Source organism: Mesoplodon mirus (genome assembly GCF_964341445.2).
Source record: "Mesoplodon mirus genome assembly, chromosome: 6".
In the NCBI taxonomy this organism is placed as follows: domain Eukaryota; kingdom Metazoa; phylum Chordata; class Mammalia; order Artiodactyla; family Ziphiidae; genus Mesoplodon; species Mesoplodon mirus.
The window spans coordinates 50,950,993-50,969,398 of NC_138982.1; the positions used below are offsets into that span (position 1 = coordinate 50,950,993).

At 39.5% G+C, this 18,406-nt stretch overlaps 1 protein-coding gene across 7 annotated transcripts in view; it reads left to right on the plus strand.

The window, feature by feature from the left end:
• GNB4 (G protein subunit beta 4) overlaps positions 1-18,406 on the plus strand; it is a gene marked incomplete at its 3' end in the record, with an annotated part of 70,076 nt that overhangs the window by 9,074 nt on the left and 42,596 nt on the right. For 4 of the 7 annotated variants that reach the window (XM_082625979.1, XM_082625973.1, XM_082625976.1 and 1 more), the window contains exon 2: positions 117-472. The exons of 1 other annotated variant lie outside the window; for it this stretch is intronic. Of the gene's footprint in view, positions 1-116; positions 473-1,417; positions 1,439-18,406 lie in introns of those variants that run through there. 2 more of the 7 variants (XM_082625974.1, XM_082625977.1) reach the window with 2 other exon arrangements.

The following is an 18,406-nucleotide window of genomic DNA, read 5'->3' on the forward strand; positions in this document are numbered from 1 at the left end:
TGGCAGGAAGGAAACCGGCCACACCACTTGGGCGCTACTCAGAAGTGTGCTCCGGCGTCCAGGCGCCGAACCAAGAAAACGAAACTGCCCGGGAATAAATGTTTTTCTTCTTCTAGCAGGAAACGAGAGAGAAAATAGGAAGCAGACGCTCCGCTCCGCGCCAGCTGCTTTCGCCCCCCGCCCGGGCCGCGCACGCTCCAGGGTCTGCGCGCGTCCACGGCGCGTCCCCGCGGGCTCGCGCGCCTCGTGCCTCGCGCCTCGCGCCTCGCGCCTCGAGCCACGTCCCCGCCCCGGCCCCGCGCCCGGCGGAGTTGGCTGCTAGGAGGCGCGGGCCTGGGTGTGGTCGGCGGATCTCGGCGGCGCTGGTCTCGGCGGTACTCTGCGCTCTGCAAGCCGGCTCCGCGCGCCAGGGGCTGCTGAGCGCCCAGCTGACCTCCGCACGCCAGTCCACGCGGGCCCAAGCTCCCTCCAGGTAGGCGGCGGCCGAGCTAGCTGCGGCTTGTCGGTGCGCCCCGCGGGGGCATCCCGGGCTTCCCGCAGGGGACGTGAGGCGCGGCCGGCGGGGTCCTCCTGACTTGGGGACTGGGGACTCCGGGAGACGGACCCTGCCCGGGAGGGACGGGGCGGGCGCGCCTCGGTGGCGCTCCGCTCCGGTGCGGGGACCAGCCGCTCGGCCGCCGCTTCGGGCACTTCCTGGGCAGCGAGGAGGCGGTCTATGGTCCTTAGCCTCCAGACCCCCAGGTTCCTCTCCGCGCCCCGAGGCGCCTCCGGGGCACTGGAACGCGAGCTTGCGTTTGTCCCGAGAATAGCGGTTATTCAGGGCTTCCCAGAAGGGTTATTGGGTGGTGAGCGCTAGGAGAGATAAAAGTTCTCCACCGAGTGCTAAAAATGAGTCCAGTGGTTTCGTGTTAAATTTATTTTGTAAAGGATATGATGCCCAATATTTGGCGGGGGGAAGGAATTAAGGATTTTGAATACTTGTAAGTTCAGTACATGATAAAATGTTTTCCTTTTCTCTCCGCATTCTTTTTCTGCTTCAAAACACAAATGATTGCCTTGTATTGTATTTTGATATTTATTGCTCTTCGGCAGAGGAAGAATTTCCCAAAGTTTAAAAACAGACTTTCATTTGGTTATAGAAGCAGTGTTGTTATTTTGCATCTCTCTCCCCTTTTCTCCCACTCCTTTTCTCTTTTAGTAAAGGGTGTGGATGCATCTTTCCCCTTCCACAAGCAAAATAGCTCGGTCTGTGGATTAGCACCCTACTGGAAAGTTTTCTTAAGACGTTCGGCATTGAATTGTTGATGAATTCTAATCGTCTTGGTATTGCATACTGAGATTGTGACCTCTAAGTGCGTCTTCTAGAACAGAGGTAGAGCACACACTGCTTATTTAAGATGAAAGAGAAGTCATTTCTAGTCGGCGAGGAAAACGACGGGTAAAATTGTATGCTTTGTGTCTCATTGCCATTGCGCATTTTAAGGCTCTTCAGTGTGGGGCTTTGGCGTTATTACTGATTGTAGGCTCTGAAAGTTTATTGTATATTTCAGTATTTAGTTAAAGATCATTTTAAGACTTTCCATGTTGCATTTTGGTTTGTAGATTAATTTGAAAGTGAAATAGAAACTTTTAAAACATTGCTTTATTGAACGTCCTTAATTCTCTTGTGTATACACATTTATAAAATTATAAAATTGGTTAGTATGGCTTTTGATACATTTATGTTCATCTCTTTGTGAGCCATAGGCATTACTTAGGAGGTTATTCAGAGTCGTTGGTATTGCTTCTTTTATTATTTTCTCCAGTTTTATTGAGACGTAATTGGCATATAACATTGTGTAAGTTTAAGGTGTACAACGTGATGATTTGTTAGATATATAAATTGCAAAATGATTACCACAGTTAAAGTTAGTTAATACATCCATCACCTTTGTGTGTATGTGTGTGTGTGACATTTAAGATTATTCTTTTAGCAACTTTCAAGTGTGCAGTACAGTATTGTTAACTGTAGTCACCATGTTGTACATTAAACCCCCAGAATTTATTCATCTTATAAATAAATTAATTAATTTTTGGCTGCTTTGGGTCTTCGTTGCGGTGGCTTCTCTTGTTTCGGAGCATGGGCTCTAGGCGTGCGGGCTTCAGTAGTTGTAGCACGTGGGCTCAGTAGTTGTGACGCACAGGCTTAGTTGCTCTGCAGCATGTGGAAGCTTCCTAGACCAGGGCTCGAACCCATGTCCCCTGCATTGGCAGGAGGATTCTTAACCACTGCACCACCAGGGAAGTCCCTAACTGGAAGTTTTTAACATTTGATCAACATCTCAGAATTGTTTCTTTTAAATCATTGGCACTTTAGTATGTCAGCACATATTTTTACACTTTAAAAATAGACTCTGGGACATTTTGAAAATTGAGAATTGGAACTACGTGTTGGACATTATTTTTGCCCTTACCAAATACTGCCTGAGATGGTGTGATTTCACTTATTTCTTTTAGGCATGTTATTGAAACACACTGTATAATTTCTTTACCTTGTTAATCTGCATTTATTATAGGAACTACTTATTAAGCATATGTTCTGGGCCAGGGGCAATTCTATACATTATTCTGTTTATATTCTACATTAACTTGGCAAAAGAGACATATCCAGCTCTACAGGTAAGAAAATTGTGGCTCTGAGATGTTAAGTAACTTGCCAGTGGTTATGTAGCTGTTAGGTAACTCAGTTGGGATTTAAGGCCAGACTGCTTTGTCTCTAAAGTTCACGTTCTTCCCTCTGCCACACTGACTTAGTGCCAGGACATGAGGAATAACCCTCAGTTACTCAATAGCATATTTGTAAATTTTCCAAGACGTGCCAGAGATGTGGGTTTGATTTTCTAACACGATCATTACTATCCATCTGTGTTACTACACAGATCCTCGTGTCAGCCATTCCTTTCTCACCTCTCTATTCCTGCTTAAATGTCTAGCTCAAAGTTCAAAACCTCCCTCTTGCCAGGGCAGAATTTCTTCTACTAATATTAATAGGTAGTGATAGCTTAATTATCCTTCCAAAATAATAACCCCGTTTTATGTGGGTTCTCTAGAGCCATAGGTATAACTAATTTGGAAGGTTACAAACAGGATGGCAGTCTATTTTGGAATATGGGAACCTTTTGATAGCCCTCAAATTTAAACCAGAAGTTATTTTGATAGATATTTCTTTCTGCAGGTATCCCATCCCTTCTCCACCTTCAATTTCAGTTTCTGTGGAATCATTTACATTATAATACAAACATTCTGTTATGTCTTCCATCTTAAAATTCTTTCTTGATCCAGTATGCTGTCCCATTTCTCTGTTCCACATTGAGAAAGCATAATCTTTTGATAGAACAAAAATAGAGAAGAGGTAACCAGAAACTAATTAGCTACCTGTAGGGGGTGGGTAGGAACTGAGTAAAAGGGATGGTGGAGGGAATGGCATTGCTCTGATTATACCTTTTTGTGTAGTTATGAGCTTTGGAAACTTGGTAATGTTTTATATGTTCAAAAATGAAATTAACAGAGTTGGGAGAAAAAAGCCTCCAAAATTGAATACAAACAGCAACAGATGAACTAACTGTATTTTAGTGAATAACGTAAACTCTCAGAAGAAAAAAAATGAATCCAAGTAAGTTTTTAACACAGGACTTTGACCTAAAGGTGAAAGGACTGTCAACAACAAAAACAAAAAACCTTGAATCATGTGTAGTAGGCTGTTATCTATAGTGTAGAGATATAGCAGTTCTGAAACTATTTTGTGTGTATTGTAGGATTGAACAAATGAGTAAATTCATTGCTATTTTGAGAGATAGGGTTTTCACTGTGGGAGAAGGGAAATAAAAAATATGAAACAGAAGAAGGCAATGAAGACCTCTATGGTGTTGGATTGGAATTAGAGTTATACATATGAACTCATGATTAAAATGTACCTACATTCATACAGACATGCATATAATTCCTAGCTCTGTCTGATGAAAGGGCTAGAAGTAATGACACCCTAGTAGCAGTGAACACAACCAGTGCACAGACCTAAATGGCTGGTTTGAGAGCTGGGGAAGGGAAAGTATAAGATGAGCCTAGAACACAAAGTAAGGAAGGGTTCAAAAAAATAAGGGGGGCATGTCAAAGGGATGTAGGAACTAGCTTGAACAGCCAAATCTGGGAAAATTTGAGCATCAAAATGAATAATAATAGTAGTGTCTTATAACCCATTGAATGAAATCAGAATCCACAAGTCCATAATAAATAAATAAAATAAGAAAAAGGGAAAAACTGTTCCTGGTAGACCACCAATAAAAACTGTAGAAGGAACAATAGAGTTAGAAAAGTCACTAGTTTGCAACCATCATGATAATACTGATTCAGGCAAGTGTTACTAATAGAGAAAGGTCTATGAGGAAAAGGGTATTACTACCATTTCCAGTGATCTCTCTGGAGATTAACAACCAAGGGGAAGACAGTAACTTCACAGTGGAGAAATCTGGCAGATACCACTTCAGTCAAGTGATCAAAATTAACATCACCAGTAGTGGGATAAACATGTTCCTTTTAACCCTCTTGCCCTGTTGGTGGGAATGTACATTGATACAGCTACTATGGAGAACAGTATGGAGGTTCCTTAAAAAACTAAAAATAGAATTACCATACGATCCAGCAATCCCACTACTGGGCATATACCCTGAGAAAACCATAATTCAAAAAGAGTCATGTACCACAGTGTTCACTGCAGCTCTATTTACAGTAGCCAGGACATGGAAGCAACCTAAGTGTCCATCGACAGGTGAATGGATAAAGATGTGGCACATATATACAATGGAATATTACTCAGCCATAAAAAGAAACAAAACTGAGCTATTTGTAGTGAGGTAGATGGACCTAGAGTCTGTCATACAGAGTGAAGTAAGTCAGAAAGAAAAACAAATACCGTATGCTAACACATATATATGGATTCTAAAAAAAAAAATCGTTCTGAAGAACCTAGGGGCAGGACAGGAATAAAGATGCAGACATAGAGAATGCACTTGAGGACGCGGGGAGGGGGAAGGGTAAGCTGGGACAAAGTGAGAGAGTGGCATGGACATATATACACTACCAAACGTAAAATAGATAGCTAGTGGGAAGCAGCTGCATAGCACAGGGAGATCAGCTTGGTGCTTTGTGACCACCTAGAGGGGTGGGATAGGGAGAGTGCGAGGGAGACACAAGAGGGAGGAGATATGAGGGTATATGTATATGTATAGCTGATTCACTCTGTTATAAAGCAGAAACTAACACACTATTGTAAAGCAATTATACTCCAATAAAGATGTTAGAAAAAAAATGTTCCTTTTGACATGCTTGAAATAGGGATGTCATTACTTTTCTGTGGTATTTCTAAAATGCGTAACCAAAATCTAATCACAAGGAAACAGTTGAGGGACCTTAACTGAGGATTGTTCTACCAAGTAACTGGCTTGTACTCTTCCAACATGTTACTGTCATGAAAGACAAAGAAAGGCAAAGGAACTGTTCCAGATTAAAGGAAGTTCAGGAGACCTGTCAGTTAAATGCAATGCATAATCCTGGATTGGATCTTGGGTTTTGGGAAATCCAGTTACTTTAAGAACATTATGGGGACGTTGGCAAAACTTGAATATTAAATATTAAACTTGAATATGTACTGAATATTAAATAATATTGTATCAAATTTAACATGTTAAATTTCCTGAATTTGATAATTGTACTGTAGTTATGTAGGAAAATGCCCTTGTTCTTAGAAGATACACAGTGAATTATTTAGGAGTAAAGGGTCAAAATATCTTCAATTTACTCTCAAATGGATAAGCAATAATAATTATTACATACAGAGAGAGCAATAAAGCAAATGTGGCAAATGTTAACAACTGGTGAATCTAGGTAAAGGGAATAAGAGTATTCACTATATTAAAATTTTCAACTTTAAGTTTGAAATTCCAAAAACATGGGAAGTTAAAACTTCAAAAACTAATAAAGCTACTTAGTGTCCAAAAATCTTGGAAAGATTCCATGTAGGCTGTATCTACTTCTCAACTCCTCCTCTCCCTCTTCTTCTGAACCTACTCCAGGGACTTTATCCTTCCTATGCCACAAAACCATTCAAGGTCACCAGGGATGTCAGTCTTGCCAAGTTAGATCTCTCAGCCACGTTTGACACAAGTGATAGATAACTCCTTCCTTATTGAAGACATTTTTTCCCTTGACTTCCAGGACACTAACTCTGATTTTCATCCTGCCTCACTGGCTGTGGCTTCTTATTCTTTTCCAACTCAGTAAATGGTATCACTATCCACCCAGTTGCTCAGTTTAAAACTCCTTACAGTTATCCTGATTGACTCATCCTATATCTGTTCCTCCATTGGCAAGTATTAGGGCCTCTAACTTAAGAATGATTCCAAATTTGTCTGTTTTTCATCACCTCCACTGCCACTACCCTTGTGTCAAACCACCATCTTTCCTGGTCCAGACTACTGTAGTAGTACCTAGCTGGTCTTTCAGCTTTCAGTGTCTGTGTCCCCTAGCAGCCAGCATGAACTTTAAAAGGTATGAATCAAATCAGATTTTATCTCCCAGTCATCAGAACACATTACTGTTAGACGAAAACTGAAGTTTTTATTATGGTCAGGAGGTCTACATGATCACATGGTTGGGCTCTTGCCCACCTCTATTATATCTTCTGCTTTGCTTACTCCCCTCCAGCCTTACTCTACTCTCTCCCGTTGATTCAGTTTGCCAGGTTAATTTCTGCCTCAGGGCCTTTGCATTTATCAATACTATTTCTTGTACCTGGAATGCTCTTCTCCATTTAAGGCATGGCTCATTCCCTCATTTCATTCAGGTCTTTACTTAGATTAATTTATTTAAAAATAGCCTTCCTGGTCACCCTCTAACTTCTTGCAGGGTTTTTTTCCCCCTGCATAGTACTTATCTGTACTTGAAATTGTTATTTATTCACGAGCTTTATAATCTCCTCCTAGACAAATATAGAATAAAGCTCCATGACCACGGGAAACTCTGTTTTGTTTACTGCTGAAACCCTGGAGCCTGGAATGTGCCAGGCATGTGGTTGGAATTCAGATATTTGTTGAATGAATGAATAAATGCATGAATTAATATTTGCCAACTTTCTGGCTGTATTTTATTTAACGCTATTGCAATTGGAGAAGACTGTCTCAGAGAATCCCATAACATCGGTGCTGTTTTTTGGTGACACTGCTCCAGGTTTTCTGGAAGCTAACAAGTTATCAGCTTTGTGTTTCACGACTTCATCTTTCTTTTGTCTGCCCTCTGGTGGAGGGAGTACTACTAAGCAGGAGATAGTAGAGTAGGTCAGTAGGAAGAAATAAAAGTGGATGAGTCTTGATCACAAACTGGATAATTAACTTTTAAATTACAAAGATTTGAAAATTTAAATTTTAGGTAAGCCTCAAAATTAACCATAATAAGGTTGGAAATAATGAAAAGAAAACTGGCAGTAATTAGATTTAAAGAACTATCTGGCTTAGGATGAAAAATAAAACTAGCTCCAAAATGTTTTGATTACTTAAAATAATTTCTGCTTAAATATAATTCTTCTCTTAAAATATTTTTAACATGTTTCCATCTTTAGTTCAAAGACATCTTTTTCTCAACTGTACTAATAATTTCAGCTAACCTTTGTTGACTTTTCCAGTTGTCAGTTAACATATGCCAGGGGAAAAGCCAGTATTCAAACCCCAACAGTTGGGTACTAGAGGCAGCACTCTTAACTACTGTGCTTCACTACAGCCTTCCTACTAATGTCCTGTGAATGGTACAGGCACCAAAGAATTTCCTTTGGTGTAATAGTTATGAATAACGACAACAAAAATGCTTGATAAGGGGAATTCTCTGGCAGTCCAGTGGTTAGGACTCCGGTGCTTCCACTGCAGGGGGCACGGGTTCAATCCCTGGTCGGGCAGCACAGCCAAAAAAAGAAAAAAAAAAAGCTTGATAAGTTCACAGCATGTGTTCCTCAATACCACTTTCCTAGTGTGCATTATGGAGAGCTTTTTCTTACAGAATTTCTGACAACTATATCTTATTTAATCTGTTTTGAAGTAGAAATCACATTAAATGATTTCAACACTTGTGTACTATTGACTTGCTAAAATAATATAAAGTTTCTCTTAATGTTCATATTTAACATTTAAGGCAATATACAGTTTTAAAATTTATTCCCCAGTTTTGCCTTTAGCTCTCCAGTTGATTTATTTATTTATTAAAAAAATTTTTTTTTAATTAGTTTCTGCTTTATAACAAAGTGAATCAGTCATACATATACATCCGTTCCCACATCCCTTCCCTCATGCATCTCCCTCCCTCCCACCCTCCCCATCCCACCCCTCCAGGCGGTCACAAAGCACCGAGCTGATCTCCCTGTGCTCTGCGGCTGCTTCCCACTATCTATCTACCTCACGGTTTGGTAGTGTATACATGTCCATGCCTCTCTTTCGCTTTGTCACAGCTTACACTTCCCCCTCCCCATATCCTCAAGTCCATTCTCAAGTAGGTCTGTGTCTTTATTCCCGTTTTACCCCTAGGTTCTTCATGACATTTTTTTTTTTAATTCCATATATATGTGTTCTCTAGTTGTGGAGAGCAGGGGCTATTTGTTGCGGTGCACAGGCTTCTCATTGCTGTGGCTTCTCTTGTTGTGGAGCACAGGTCCTAGGCACGCAGGCTTCAGTAGTTGCGGCACGTGGTCTCAGTAGTTGTGGCTCACAGGCTCTAGAGCACAGGCTCAGTAGTTATGGCACACAGGCTTAGTTGCTCCATGGCATGTGGGATCTTCCCAGACCAGGGCTTGAACCCGGGTCCTCTGCATTGGCAGGCGGATTCTTAACCACTGCGCCACCAGGGAAGCCCCAGTTGATTTATTTTTATAATTTTTGGTTATATAAACAATTGGGTAATGACTGTCTTTAAACATTCATTCTTACCTCTTCAAAAATACCATGTTTTTATTATTTATTTATTTATTTATTTATTTTTTAAATTTATTTTTGGCTGTGTTGGGTCTTCGTTGCTGCACGCGGGCTTTCTCTAGCTGCATCGAGCGGGGGCTACTCTTCGTTGTGGTGCGCGTGCTTCTCATTGTGGTGGCTCCTCTTGTTGTGGAGCACAGGCTCTAGGCGCACGGGCTTCAGTAGTTGTGGCAGGTGGGCTCAGTAGTTGTGGCTCGCGGGCTCTAGAGCTCAGGCTCAGTAGTTGTGGCGTACGGGCTTAGTTGCTCCGTGGCAGGTGAGATCTTCCCGGACCAGGGCTCGAACCCGTGTCCCCTGCATTGGCAGGTGGATTATTAACCACTGCGTCACCAGGGAAGTCCTACCATGTTTTTAGAAGCCTTACTTTCTCTTCTTCATCATCTAATTTGTAATACATTTCTAGCTATAGAGAAATTTATAGAATCTGTATCATAAAGTGAGAACACTACTTTGGTAGGGACAAAGATGAGGACAGTGGTTCCTGTGCTCAAAGTGCTAATAACCTCTGGGCTCTTACATAGGAAGTTTTGGTATTTTTGTTATGATGACATTTACCAATGGCTTGACTCCATTTTTTTCCCCTTCAATTTTTATGAGTTCCCCACCTAAACACCGTTACTCAGGAATTGTTTAAAATATGAAAATTGGACGTTAACTCTTCAGTTTGTGAAATTAAAACCTCAGTAATACAACTTAAGCTGAATGAGGCTCTGTTGTACAACTGGCATGTGACATAGATTATATTGATACATTGTATTTAGGATAATTAACAAGGCTTATAATGACCAGTTTTATAAGGAAATAATTTGAAACATTTTTTACTTTCTAGGCTTCTGTAAATTAAATTATGTATTTAAATGGGAAAATGGTAGACAGCTAATTACTTAAGGAAATTGAAATTTGTCAACAAGGGATCTTCATTATGTGAATTGCTTACTAAATGTGCCCCTAGGGAAGTGGTTGGGAGAGAATAAACTTTTTGAAAAATGTGGTCTCCTTGTCATTTGGTGTAAAAAAGCAAAAGCAGTTAGTATTTTTAAAGTTTTAATAGATATTAGTTTTCATGGTTATATTAACCTTTACTTTTGGGAATTAAACTTTATCAACAAGGGATTTTATTATGTTTATTAATTATTAATGTGCCACTAAGGAAGATTTTGGGGGAAAATGAATTTAAAAACACACACAGGGCTTCCCTGGTGGCGCAGTGGTTGAGAGTCTGTCTGCCTGCCGACGCAGGGGACACGGGTTCGTGCCCCGGTCCGGGAAGATCCCACATGCCGCAGAGCGGCTGGGCCCGTGAGCCATGGCCGCTGAGCCTGCGTGTCCGGAGCCCGTGCTCCGCAACGGGAGAGGCCACAACAGTGAGAGCCAGCGTACCGCAAAAAAAACCCAAAAAACAAACACGCACACAAAGACTCCTCCATGCCTTAAGATATAAAAAAGGAGAGAAATGTTTGTATGTAAATTTCCCCCATGGTTATAACTAATCTTTCCATGAGGGAACATCTGTGTATAGTTTCTAGAGATGATAGAGAGACAGGTTATGAAGGGATTGTGAAGCGTCAGGAGCAGTGTGTGTTTCCTTAAGGCTGCTGAAGGGCAGTATTGGTGTATGTGATAGTGAGTGTGGCAGGATGAAAACATCAATAGGACAGTCTGAGCAGTAGACTAAAACTGTATGCAACTACAATGTAAATGTAACTAAAAGTGAGGACACTGTTCAAGCCACCTGGTGGAGATAAACTCTCTGTTGATTGATGGATTTTGAGGATATTAGTTGTAGGAGTAGGGAGCTGGGGATGGAGTGGAGTTGCAAATAGTTAGTGTAGGTTATTAATTAGCTGTTAGTCTAAACCCAAGAGAGCAATCAGATGACATTTTGGTAAAGAAAGTGTGATTCTGAAGTAGCATTGGTGGATATCTGTTCATCTCAGATCAACATCATATAAGTACACTTGCTTCTTAATTAGTAAAACTTCCAAAGTTTTACCTCATGCATAGGCATTATAGCTTTATGTTAGAAAGAATGAAATCTGCCCTGGGAGAAGGGCACTGAGTGCTATACTCTATTTCGACTTATTATTGGTAATTTTAAGATATTTTACTTTTATTAAAACTGAACATACGGAATTGTAGCTACCTTTCTATGAATATGTTAATTACACAAGTCACATTTTGTGCTATCAAGCCAACTCAGCAAATGAGTTAGATCATGATTGATGCCTGCTAGGCACTCATAAAAATTTGTTGGATGAAATTCTGATGTATCCAACATTCTATTTTCATCCTTTAGCAGTGGGATTAATTAAAAAAATTTTTTAGATATAATCAAGAGTAATATGTAATCAGGTCTGGTGAGTTTGTGTTGTTTCTGGTAAAACAAAAGCAAATTATGTGACTTTAAAGGGTATAAGACTTTGTGACTTAGTGGTACAGAGATGAACCATACATGGTCCTATCAAAAAAATCCAAGAGGTGATAACATTTGAGTGAAGTCATATGAGAAAAGACAGGCTGACAAGGATATGATCTGTGATGTACATAATCATAATTCATTTTCCTAATGTTTAGTTCACAAAGCTTTGGAAATACTAAAACTGGAGGTGTTGCAACTTAGAGAAAGTAGTTTGAGGACTAAGTAAAAGGAAATACCCTCCTATTTTACATCTCTGACAGCGAATTTATAGAACTGGTTACTTTAAGAGGTTGTACAGCTAAAAATACAAGCATACTGAAAGTGGTTTCAGTGGATTCACACAGTGGTTTTGGAATGTATTGCATTTAGTTTAAGGGAAATCCTTAGTATGTTGAGTTCAGTCACATTCTCATGAAACATTTGGTTTTGGTGACATAACACTCTAAATACGTGCAGTATTGTGGCACTTACATCCTAATGTAATTATTGTCTTTCTTGTGAGAAGATGAATTTTTCTGATTGGGATGGGTCAATTCTTGTGTCTGGTGCAGGGTAGGTATTAAATACATGTTTGGTGAGTGGAAGAATAAATCACATGATGATTTGAATTGACAGCAGTTGGAATAGTGCTCATTTATTATGTACTTCGGACTAGAGATAAAAATAATAGGAAATGCAGGAAGAAAACTCTTTTTTTGAAAGCCTTCCCAAAATGTTAAATGGAAAAAAGCTAAACCTATTCACTTAAATTTTCCATTGTATCTCTCTATATATATGTATGTGGGAATTTAAAAGGGATACACTAAAAAGAACAGAAGCATATATCCACTTTATATTTAAAACATGTACTCTGCATCAGGTTTTTATGTAGTACTTGATATTACAGTAGTTTTAGTTTTTGTTAGCTTTGCCTCAAGACTTCTTCCCCTTCTTTTCCCTTTCCTTGATTAAGGATAATTTTTTAATTAAAAATTTAATTTAATTTTAATTTAAAAATCAAACTCAAAGAACTTAGGGTTAAACACAGCTTTTTAAAATGGCAAATAGTCTTAAGACATTGCAGATGTCTCACATTTAATTTATAACACAAATGTAAAAAATGTGTAGGAATGAAACAACAAAATCCATTTGCTTTTAATTTCATGAATTTCTATTCTTTAAAAAAAATTTTATGCATGATACTTTTTGGGGTCATGGAATTTACCATCTCAGTTTAGATTTCTGCAACAATGACATGGCCTGTTCAATGATAGTGCCTCAAATTATTATCCAAGGTGTTCACCACAAGTGGATCTGTTTATGACACTTAGATAAAGAACTTGGTTTCTTGTTGATTGATTTATAACTATGTGTAGACTGCTCCTGTTATGCCTTGTTAAGAAAACTTAATCACAAGTGGGTTTTTTTTTGTTTTAAAGAAAAATATATAAAAGTCAGTTTTGGCATTTCATAATCCAAGTTCCTTTTTTAGTTAATTCCAAGGATACACGAAACACTGTTTTCTTCGGGGTATTTTCTCATATACTTTGCTACTTTAACAAAGATTAATACATTTAAGACTTGAATTTAAAAAAATTGTTTTCAAGTATCTGTCTTTTCAGGTGACATGGGTATTTCAACATAGAAGATAGCTTGGTTCTTAAGTTGTCCTTTTCAATCCTGGTGTTTATTTCATTCTTATATTTCTTAAAGAGTAAAGCAAGACCAAATACAAGTAGATTATTTTAAAGGAGGCAATGGCTGCCAAAAAAAAAAAGAAAGAAAATAAAGATTTTACCAGATGCATTGTTTCCCTTGAGGAAAGGGAAGATAACACCTGAAATACGTCAAGAAATTGTTAATGATTTCTTTGTAAAAAAATATTTTAAGGTGTGAGTGTTGAAATAGGAAATGTATATGTAAACTTCTGTTTTTTCCTGTTGCGTCTTTTCTCATTCCCAAGCTATCCTTCAGAAAAATAAAACTAAAAAATTTCATAATTCAGATATGGGAAATAGTTTTGCTCTATTATTTATTTATTTATTTATTTTTGTCTCTGTTGGGTCTTCTTTGAGGTGCGCGGGCTTCTCATTGTGGTGGCTTCTCCCGTTGCGGAGCACAGGCTCTAGGCATACAGGCTTAGCAGCTGTGGCATGTGGGCTCAGCAGCCATGGCTCGCAGGCTCAGCAGCTGTGGTGCACGGGCTTAGTTGCTCTGTGGCATGTGGGATCTTCCCGGACCAAGGCTCCAACCCATGTCCCCTACATTGGCAGGCGGATTCTTAACCACTGCGCCACCAGGGAAGTCCAGTTTTGCTCTACTTTTAAAACTAATTGGAATGGGAATGATTTCTTTCTGTAATTATGTATTCCATCTATTATCCTAATTTTTTTTAAGTATCTAGGTGTTGTGTTTGACCAGGAAGATAATATAAATGCCATTTAGTTTTTTAGGAACTTCTTAGTAAATGAACACACACCCTTGAGGTTTCCTCCAATCCAGTGGTTTTAGACAAGAGTTTAGACCTGTGGTTCTCAAACTCCAGGAGGCATCAGAATCACCTGGAGTGCTTGTTAACCACAGATTGCTGGACTCCACCTTCAGAGTCTCTGGTTCTTTAGGCCTGACAAAGGGCCTAAAAGTTTGCATTTCCAGCAAGGTCCTCAGTGATGCTGATGCTACTGGTCCCCACCTTCTGAGAACTAATGATTAGGCTATTTGGTTAAATTAGTGGTTATCAACCATGTTTCTTCCCTTACACACCTGATTGATATAACATTAATAATGCCCCAATCCAGGAGTCACGGCATTGGAGTGGGATGGGCAAGGTGCTGTTGGAGAGTCAGATATTGAGATCTTCAGGAGGTGGGTGTAGTTTGAGATAGCCCCCTTTTAAAAAAAATAATTTATTATTAATTTATTTTTGGCTGTGTTGGTTCTTCATAGCTGCACACAGGCTTTCTCTAGTTGCGGCAAGCAGGAGCTACTCTTCGTTGCGGTGCGCGGGCTTCTCATTGTGGTGGCTTCTCTTGTTGCGGAGCATGGGCTCTAGGTGCACGGGCTTCAGTAGTTGCGGCACGTGGGCCCTAGAGCACATGGGCTTCAGTAGTTGTGGAGTGCGGGCTCAGTAGTTGTGGCTCGTGGGCTCTAGAGCACAGGCTCAGTAGTTGTGGTGCACGGGCTTAGTTGCGCTGTGGCATGTGGGATCTTCCTGGACCAGGGCTCGAACCCGTGTCCCCTGCATTGACGGGCAGATTCTTAACCACTGAGCCACCAGGGAAGTCCCTGAGATAGCCCTTTAAATGATTGGATGTTTTATGTCCTATCCTCTCCCCCTCTGAATCTTCCTCCTCCACGCTCGTTAGAGAGTCCTAGTCTATAAGTAAGGGTGCAAACGGGGTAGAGGTAGTTTAGGTCCTCTCCCAGCAAACTTATACCTTCTAGAGTCAGGGAGGAAGCTTCAGTGCTTCTCAAGGAGCTGAGGAGAGAAAGAAGAGGTTACATTGCAGGAGAATTGGGATGCTGAGGCCATGAACAGAATTCTTTGTGGTAATAATTTTATTTTCCTTTTTTGTTTAAAGTATTATTGTGTTATATCTGTTGATCCATCAACAGATACAAATATTGGCCTGAGTCATGTTTATGATTATACCTTCTTCTATTTACCTTGTTGGGCCAAATTAGCTCTGACTTAAAGTTCCAAGGACGTTTTGTTAATGTGTGTTATTTAATCCCTAAAACAATCACTTGGGTGTAGACATTAGTGTCTCCACTGTACAGATGAGGGAATTGAGACTCAGAAGTTAAACAGTTTCTGGAATCACACAGTAAGTATAGTCATACTCCAACTCTCATTAGGTTGTGTGAACTTGGGTGAGGTTCATAACCTCCAAAACATGTAGTTTCCTCATCTGTAAAATGAGGATGATATTAGTACTTACCTTTTGAGGTTAATTTGAGATCGTTAAATGAGTTACTGTGAAGAGTTGTGAACAGTGCGTGACACATAATAAGTGCTTAATAAATGTCATCTCTTGGTTGGCTAAATACTAAGTATCTTTTAACATCAGGGGTCATCCAGGTAATCCTCCTCTTATATATTATAGGTCAAGAATCTCATACCAGCTTACGTGGTTCTGTGTGCCACAAGGGTTGAGAATCATGGATCAAGCTAAGTTTGTTTGGCTTTTGCAATGAGAAGGTGGAGGCTCAGAATCAGGATTGGCCGCTTATACTTGAGAAGTTGATTTGTGTTGCCATCCACATCTCTTGTAGCCATCAATTTTGTAGGAAATCATTTGTTATACCCTAGGAGATTTGCTTTAACTGTATAATGAGACAGTGATTAATCACTACATAATAGATTGTGTTTACTGGAAAAGTATTCATTTCTTGGGAATGCCTCAAACATCTTTTAGATAAACTGTTATTTGCTTAAAAAAAAAAGAAAAAGAATCTCTTATTCATAATTTGGAGATCCAGAATGCTTTGAAACTGCAATTTTTTTCATATATCATTTAGTGGCAAAACCTATGTGATTTGAACTCGTTTGGTGGCACAACCTAACTTGAACTAACGTGAAACTGTTGCTAGTCTACTTTTTCCCCACCTAGTTGTGACGACACTTACATTTTGCTGCAGAAATACTCCTTCTGGATTATGTGGATGCTGCCCCAGAGTCCAGTTGGTGTGGAATGAAATATGTGATAAATACCCCTTTTAAAATCTGAAAACTTGGGAATTCCCCAGTGGTCCAGTGGTTAAGACTCTACGCTTTCATTGCCAAGGGTGCGGGTTTGATGCCTGGTTGGGGAACTAAGATCCCACAAACCACGCGGTGCGACCAAAAATAAAAATCTGAAAAGCTTTTAAAAAATCTTTTTAAAATCTGTAGACTCCCAAATTCTGAAATGCTTTTGGCCCTTAGGGCTTAGGGTAATGGATTATATGGACTTCTGTGAATATGCCCTTAAACCTCTGTTTTCCTTCTTAGACTGTAAACCCCTGGAGAGCTGGGCCTATATCTAATTCATATGTAGCCCCGGTTCTTGGCACATAATAGGCATTCGGTAAATGTTTGGTGAGAGAATGAACTGTGCCAGAACAAACCAGTTAGGTGAAGGGAAACAGACTTGAGAGCAGCACCTTGTTTTTTCCTGGAACACAGACAAAACAGACTGCCTTCAGTTCACAAGAGGCTGAATCATGTTACTTTTGGGGCACTTAAAAATGTTCAGTGTAATGAGAAGTTTGGTAGCAAAATACAAAAGCAAAACTTAATGCCTATACTACAATGTCAGCATCTCTTCTATTTTCCTCTCTTATCCACTCACTCCATACAGCTTTAGATTTTTGGCCAACTTCTTGAGAAAGAAAGCCACATGGGAATATCTGTAATTGGAAGACTACTTGGGGTGGGTAAGCAAGTGTGTTTTTACATTCTTCTGAGAATGATCATAAAAGCTGTAAATACCTTAACTAATTCATTAAGGGTTTAGGGTTTTTTTTTATAAATAAAGTATAGAAATTATGAATCAGGATTGCAGAGAGAAAAACAGAACATTAGAGAATTTAATTATAATAATAGCAAACTTTTCTGATAGACTACTAGTAGGTAAAAGTAGTTTACATTTAAAATTTTAAAGTACAGTTTAAAATATTCTTTCATGCCTTACATGAGCTTTTCATGATCCATATGAAAATTATTAATAGTTAAGAAATACTTGTATGTCTTTGTCTTACATGGATTAAAATAACTGTTCACTAACACAGCAGTATAATTGTACAGGCTACATAATGCCTTGCTTTAGTAAAAATTCTGTGGACATTTTAAGAAGTGTAGAGAGAAGTCTATTTGAATTATGCAATTGTATTTTTTTCCATTTTATTTAATAAGTTGGCTTGGATACAATGACCCATTGATATTTTTTGATATTTGTAACTGGTACAGCTGAACTTTTTAAAGGATAATTGATATGCTGCCTTCTGCTCAACTAACAGTGCTTTCACTATATGATCAAGTTATTTAAAATGTGTTAAATGAATCAAATATTCATGTTGAGAAAGAATCTAGTCAAGAAGTTATAGTAATTAAAAGAGCACTATGCTTATATCAAACTAATTTCTGTTAAATTATTAGTTTAAAATTGCCTTAGTTAGTAATTTCAGTACAACTGCAGAGATTGTGATAAACAGCTCCAGTTGGATCTTGAGTAAAAATCACTGTTGGTGAAATTCCTTGACTGTATCCTTCTGATGATTTTTTTGTGTTTTTTCGTAAAGGAAGGTAGAGATGGCTCATATCTCATACACGTCTGTATCTTTCCTTCCTCCCAGGAGGGAAGTTTCTTAACTAGCTGATCGAAGATAGATCTGGAAAAACATAAATATTTAAGAAATGAATTGGGGGTGGGAAGGGGCGGGGGGAGGAGCCCACAATGATACGGATAAGGAATAGTCAGTGAAGTACAAGGAGGATCTAGGAAGTGAGGGGTCTGGAAAGCTACTGGAGTAAAGCTTGAATAAGAGGGAGGATCATTAGATTCAGTGGAGAGATCTAACAAAATGCCCTTCCAAGGAGGCAAAGTGGAGTGATTGAGAGACTGGGTTACAGAGTCATACACGCTTTGATTCAATTTCCCAACTCTGCTTCTAATCTTAGGCAAGTTGTTTAACCTAACCTCAGTTTATTTTTAAATTTCATTCCATTCCATTTATTTTATGGTTCCCAGTGGACTTAAGGTGTGTTAAAAGGTAAACTGAGGGACTTCCCTGGTGGCGCAGTGGTTGAGAATCTGCCCGCCAATGTTCGACCCCTGGTCTGGGAAGATCCCACATGCCACGGAGCAACTAAGCCCGTGCGCCACAACTCCTGAGCCTGCGAGCCACAACTACTGAGCCCACACACCACAACCACTGAAGCCTGCATGCCCTAGAGCCCGCATGCTGCAACTACTAAGCCCAC